Here is a 6,725-nt window from a genome sequence, read left to right as displayed (position 1 = left end):
TCTTCCTGGAGTTTAGAAGCTTTGCTCCATCTCTTGGCATGAACCTGTGTTAGCTCCAGAATATTCCTCAGATTAACACTCATACCTGTAAAGATTACATCATTCTTGTGAAGCCAAATTTCTTGTAGAACCAGCAATATTGAAACTGAAAAATCCATGTCCCTTCCCAGCTTGAATGAGTAGGAAAATAAGTCCTTTAGCCATCTATTCAGATCAATGTGCGCATTTGCTATGGAACGCAACCCCAGGCTACCCCGCAAAATTCTATGCACTACATCACAGCTCCTGAACAAGTGTTCCGCAGTCTCCTCCTTTTTCCCACAGAGTACACAAAACTCATCCACCATCATTCCTCTCTTCCTTAAATTGCATCGAGTTGGAACTTGGAAGGTTATCATATATTATCCTCTATCCAAGGAGTAACAACTTAGGCCATGCTTTGATCTTCCAAAACTTCTTCCTGATTTGATCTTCTTCTAAGTCATGTGTGATTCCAAACTAACACTAGTAGCCTGATTTCAATGAATAGCACCGCTTTGGATCCGGCAACCAAATCCTGCTATCCTGCACTTCTGAAGGTAAGTAGATGCTCAAGACTTTTCTTGTGAAAGGAATGGTGTCCTTCGAACAAGTGTATTATTCCGATAGGGTTCAATTCGGATTTATTAGAAAGCTAATTATTCAGTAAGGTCAAGTGATCGGAATGCCTGGGTGGAGGGCGCTTCCGATCCGTAATATCAATGTATAATTAATATTACAGCTTAATTTTGACTAAACCCTTCGGGTCACACCCAAGAAACTAGCGAACCGAAGCGACAAATTAATTCGAAAGGAATTAGTGAGTCGCCCGAGTAATTAATATTTAGATGTCAATAAATTCGAGCTTGGAGCATTGAAAACGAGCGTCGGAAGTCGAGTCGAAAATGATAAAAAGTCGAGACGATGATAACTAATAAATTAGCGTAATGACCAACATACCCCCTAGCATCAGAAAGCCGAGTGCTAGGGGCATGGCTGAGCTAGCAGCTCGCACCAAGTGCGGGGCTTGCTAGCAAGCTGCGGCTAGAAGCCCGCACATGGTGCGCGGCTTGCTAGCAGCAGCATCCCACACGCATGGTGCAAAGGCCTCCTGGCCGAGAGTGTTAGCAGCAGCCCTCGGCTGCAATAGCCCGCACGTAAGTGCTGGGCTTACTTGGCGAGAGTAGCAGTAAGCCATGGCAGCCCACTTGGGGTGCCTTGATGCCCTAGTGGGGCTGCCACATGGCGCGGTCTCATTGGGTAGTTGGGGTGTGTGTTGGCCAGTTTTAGGAGAGGGAGTGGGGAGCAAGTTTGGTCCCCCCTTCTCTAAATGGTCCTCACCTAACCTCTTATGTGAGCTTGACACTTGTTGATTTATTAGTAGCTTGATTATTTATTTTATTTTAGATTTAAAATAAAATGGAAAAATCAAAATCTCCCTTATGGAAAGACGATAGGAATTTTGTGATCCTTTTCTTATAAATACCAACCTTAGGAGTTGGGATACTTCACTTGAGTAAGTGTTGGAAAAGGCATCACAGTGTGAAAACCTTTGAACACTAATTACTCGAGTTTTTGGTCGGGCCTTGCTAACTCTAAGGCAATAGACCGAGTTCGGTGCTCTCGTTGCGGGTGGATTTCAAAGGAGGTCTCCGTGTGAGCGGAGCTAAAGGGCTTTCGAAGTAAGAGCTCAATTTTGAGCGAAACACGCTACAAATGTAATAATCTCTTACTTAGTCATGTGTTTATGTTAATTATGCTTCTGGTTATAATTATTATGAGTTTGGTTTTGGGGTGGTGGTTTAGAGTTAGGGAAGGCCGAAAACGGTAGGGGAAGGGGGAGGGGGTCGATTCCGATGGCGGGTACGGGGCTGGGGGCGGATTCCGATGGGGGGAAGGGGAAAAGGGGTGGGTTTTGGTTCAGGTGGGGGTCAGGGCAGCGAGAACGGGGAAAGGAGAAGGGGGGATGCGTAAGGGTGTGGGAAAGGGGTGGATTCGCATCGACGCCGGCAGTGAGGTGGAGGATGACAGTTGAGGGAAGGGTGGCAGTGAGGTGGAGGGGTGGCAGTTGAGGGTGTAGGAGTTTATAGGTACTACGCAGCGAAAATAATATGAATCATATTCAATTAAGCACCGAATCCCAAGAATCACACGCATAACACACAAGACACATAATCATACCTTTGATGCGTGAATTCCACGAAGCTATTCGACAGGAAAATCAGGGAGAGAATAGAGCCCCAATTGTTGCTCCTCTAATTAGTCCACGAGTTTCAAATGAGCCGTCCACCAATACTAGATTGGTCGAGTGATTGAGGAAAACCGCGATCACCACCTTTACGGACAACCGACCACCACACGAACCACCACCACCACGAGACACCACCGGCGCCGAGGAAGAGGAGAGAGCCGTGTAAGAGAGAGGACTTTGAGAGGGGTTGGATTTCGTGTTTGCTAATTAGGGTTTGATCAATAGATCAGTTAATTTCTTATGTGCATACATAGGCACCTAGTCTATTTATAATCTCATTATAATCAAACTAGGGCACGAAGCCCAAAGCCCAAAGCCCTCTTATCCACTCCATATGGCCGGCCACCTAGAGAGATGAGGTCCATATGGGCCTCGTCCTCTAATGCTCGATCTAGCCCCTTTGTGTGACCTTATAGGATCCGTTCAATTGGGCTTTGGGCTATTTTACTAGTCCAAAGATCATTAGTACCTCTAGCTATGGAAAAACGACGACCCAAATGTACGAACTTAATTATCTCCATAATTTGATCCATTTATATATCTAGTAGTTGCACACGATGAAGAAATAAATCCTTCAATTTCCCACTTGTCTAAGACAAGGGTGCAATATTCAAATTCCTTAATTCAATATATATGTCGATTTGATAATATGATTGCATCACATGTCGCGATCATATTAATCTACAAATCGTTTCTTGAAATCTGAGTTAGAATTACAAAAGCAAATGATTACTGTGTAATGCATTTAAACGCGGCCACGTATTTTCAGAATTCTCCCCCTTCAAGCTGCCATGACACATTTCCTAATTTAATAGGTAGACTCTATCCAATCTTGTGGCAACATGACTCCCACTCAACTTCTGAAATAACCAGGAAACACCCTTTATAATATCTAGTTACGGCTAGACGTTTGAGTGTATATATGTTCCATTGAATGAAATCTATGTTCCACTCATGTCAAAGGAATCCACTAATATATATATGGAAGCTCTTATACTTGAACTTCAAAGTAGGTCATTAGTTCGATCATGCATCATTCATGCATATCCAAGTGATTGACCGAGCATCACTATGCCCCTATATCCCATGAAACTTCGCTATCCAATCAATCTTACATGCTAGTCCATTCATTAAAATCATTTATGTCCACTTTAATGATCTCGAACTAGGAACTTAAATAATATATGAATTTTGTTCACCTGTGGGGTTTTAATTCACCAGGTCATCAACCTGATGATCCCATCAATTCATAATTATTTTGGACATTTTATTTAATTTCCAAAACCATAATTAAATAAGAGAAATAATAATTTCTAATTTAAACATAATTCTGCAAATTGATGCATTTCTCATGTAATATGTCTTCTCAAAACATATACAACTTAAATTACATAACTTGCTTCAATCCTAAGACTTTAATATGACTCTCATACCTTAGTCCATGGAAGGGGCTTAGTGATTTCTCACTCATAATAAAACTTTGCAGAACATGACCTTCCGCTGGTCAATGATCTCATAATTGAGGTGATATCTCACATCCTTTTGTTTGGATTTGTGATGTGACTATGGCTCCTTTGTTCTTGGGCAAAGGTGACCTGTTAGTCACATGACATTATAATATGAACTTCCTCTCTAACTATCTTACTATAGTTTAATACACATATTCTGACATTGGGTATGCAACAGTGCTCTGCCTTGAACTCTTCAAGCTCACTGTCCTTCTCCATCCAGACACAAAATATGCATATAGATCACCATCTAGAATCATTTTGCCTGTTTGGAAAACTTGCATTTGTGTAATATTTTGACAACTTGCATAAATTACCATTTAACACAATAGCTAGAAGAATTCCTTTTAGTGCTTCTCAAGTACTCAAGGATATGTTCTTGGTAATTCTCCGTATGCTTATTCTAAATTTGCTTGAAACTTGTCACAAGTCATATGCAACATCTTGCTTTGTACATTTCATGGCACATATAATGGACTCTATTACATAAGGTACACTATCCATACAACTCAACTCTATTAGCTTTTGAAGGCAATGAGTTTTACTGAGTGTAATACCCTGAAACATGGGAAGACATCCTCTCTTAGAGTCTTGCTTCATGAACTTGTCAAGATCCTTATCAACATAAGTCTCTCGATTCATTCCAATCATTCTTCAAGATTCACTTCATGGATCTTAATTCCCAATATATACTCAACGTCTCCTAAGTCTCTCATATAGAAACAATCTTTCTAACCACTGCTTGACTTATTCCAGCATTGATATATCATTTCATATGAACTGTATGTCAACTACATACTAGACTAAGAAGACCAATTACTCCCACTAAAATTCTTGTCTCTACAAGATTCTCTTTTCATTCGACTAAGGAAATCAAACTGTTTGATTGCCTAATCAAAATGAATGTTCCAACTCCTTAATGCTTACTACAATCCATAAATGAATTTCTGAAGTTTGCAAAACTTTCTAGAATTTCTGGATTTCAAAACTCTTAGGTTGTATCATATACATGTTCACCATCAAGAACATTTCATGAAGGTGATTTTGATATCCATAACTAGAATAATCCGAATAGGCTTACCCAACTAATATGTTTGACCCTATTTGTAAGACTATTATGGACTAACACATCTTTACAAACATGGAGTCCATATTGGATTTCATGGCTTTAAGCCATTTCTTGAGTTGGCACTTATCCAAAGCTTGCTTGTAGGGCATAGATTCTAACCGTTATAATAAGAAAATTTTAGAATCCACCTTTTCTCAGAATTTCAACAAGCTGTTTGTTTTGATCCAAAGTAACCTACGATAGGTATGAGCAACAATAGAATTATTTTCTTCAACTCTTTGAAGCCTTTCATTCAAGTGGGACGATCGAAGCCTCGTTAGTGGAATTAGCTTGCTTCGACATATGTTTTATCAAATTAGCTGATTTCATGTGCATTCGTCTTTGATGTAGTGTTATCTACATCCATTTGTTGCTCGTCTCGAATCTCATCGAGATCTAACTTTACTCCCACTTGGCTTTGTAGGAAGACATTCTTTTTATAAAGACACTATCGCGAGCAACACACTTTGTTTCTACGTGATTGTAGGAATACTACCTCTTAGTTTTCATGAGAAAACCCATCAAGAACTATTTTTCTGATTTAGGGTGCATTATGTCATCTTTGTAAATATTTTACATTGATTTCATAACCCTTAATCTTGTTTAGAAAAGATAACTTTTGGAACATTTCCAAATCATAACTCTTATGACATCTTTTCTACTGCTTTGGTTAAGTTTCTTGTTTAGTATATTCGCAATTTTTGTTGTAATGTATATCCTCAAAACGATATTTGTAAATCATTAGATCTTGGATCGAACAATGGCAAGCAAAGTTTGATTCCTTCTTCATAAACATACACTTTAATTGTAATGTTTCTGGATTGTGAATTAATTCAACAATTCCCTTTAGATGATCATTCCTTTTGAGTTAAATATTTATTACAACAATCATATTGTGGTGTTAAATTGTTTATCTCAAACTGATTTTACATTTCATTTTGGAATTTTGAACATTTCAATGTTTCCAAGCTTTACTTCATTGAGTAATTATCGATATATTTACTTAAATCGTGAGTAAAAGTAATGAAGTAGTTAAATCTCTTTGCTAACTCTTGAACTTATTGATTCACATACATCATATGTATGAGTACCAAAAGGTCATTTTAGCTTCTTTACCCTTTCTACTAAAAGGCAACTCAGTCATCCTAATTATCAAGCATGACTTCTAATTCTCAAGTGATTCATAATCATATAAGAATAAGAATCCATCCATAACTTTGGATGTGCAAATGGTTAATGTGACCTAACCTTACTTTGTTATAAGTGTATTTTGAATCATCTAATTTACTTTTGTGATCTCCTTATATCAATGTCATAAAACAAAATTAACTTATATCAAGCAAAATGAAAACAATTTATTACCTTGGTCATGGATCAACATTTGTCCAAGCCAAGTAAACCAAATCAGTATTCTAACAAAACTGAAATATTGTCTCATCAAAACTGGAAATTGTTCTAAAATCATGATAAACTAATCAAAATTTAAAACTATGAAGCTATTTCTGGCCACTCTAATACTTCTAGTGCACCTTCAAGCTCTATTTCCTTGCTAGCTTCACTTGTTTGCAGTTCCTGCACAACATCATAATGTTAAGCACTGCAACTTGGTATCACATACCTAAGTGAAAGTTAAAATGTTTATAACATTATACCTGAGGTCGATGCTCCATTATTCTTGAGGAAGTCAAGGTATTTCTGGCAATTTCGCTTTCAATGCCTCTTCTTCTTGCAGTAAAAGCATTCACTTTCACTTGCAGTCTTGGGATTTGGAGTCGTCTTAGGCTTTTCAGGAGCCTTGGAAACTTTCTTGCCCTTTCTCTTGGCACTAGCCTTTTGCCCC

This window comes from Chenopodium album, chromosome 9 (assembly GCF_948465745.1).
Source record: "Chenopodium album chromosome 9, dcCheAlbu1.1, whole genome shotgun sequence".
Classification (NCBI taxonomy): Eukaryota; Viridiplantae; Streptophyta; class Magnoliopsida; order Caryophyllales; family Amaranthaceae; genus Chenopodium; species Chenopodium album.
The sequence above is the reverse complement of the archived record's forward strand: the minus strand, read 5'-3'. Positions refer to the sequence as shown.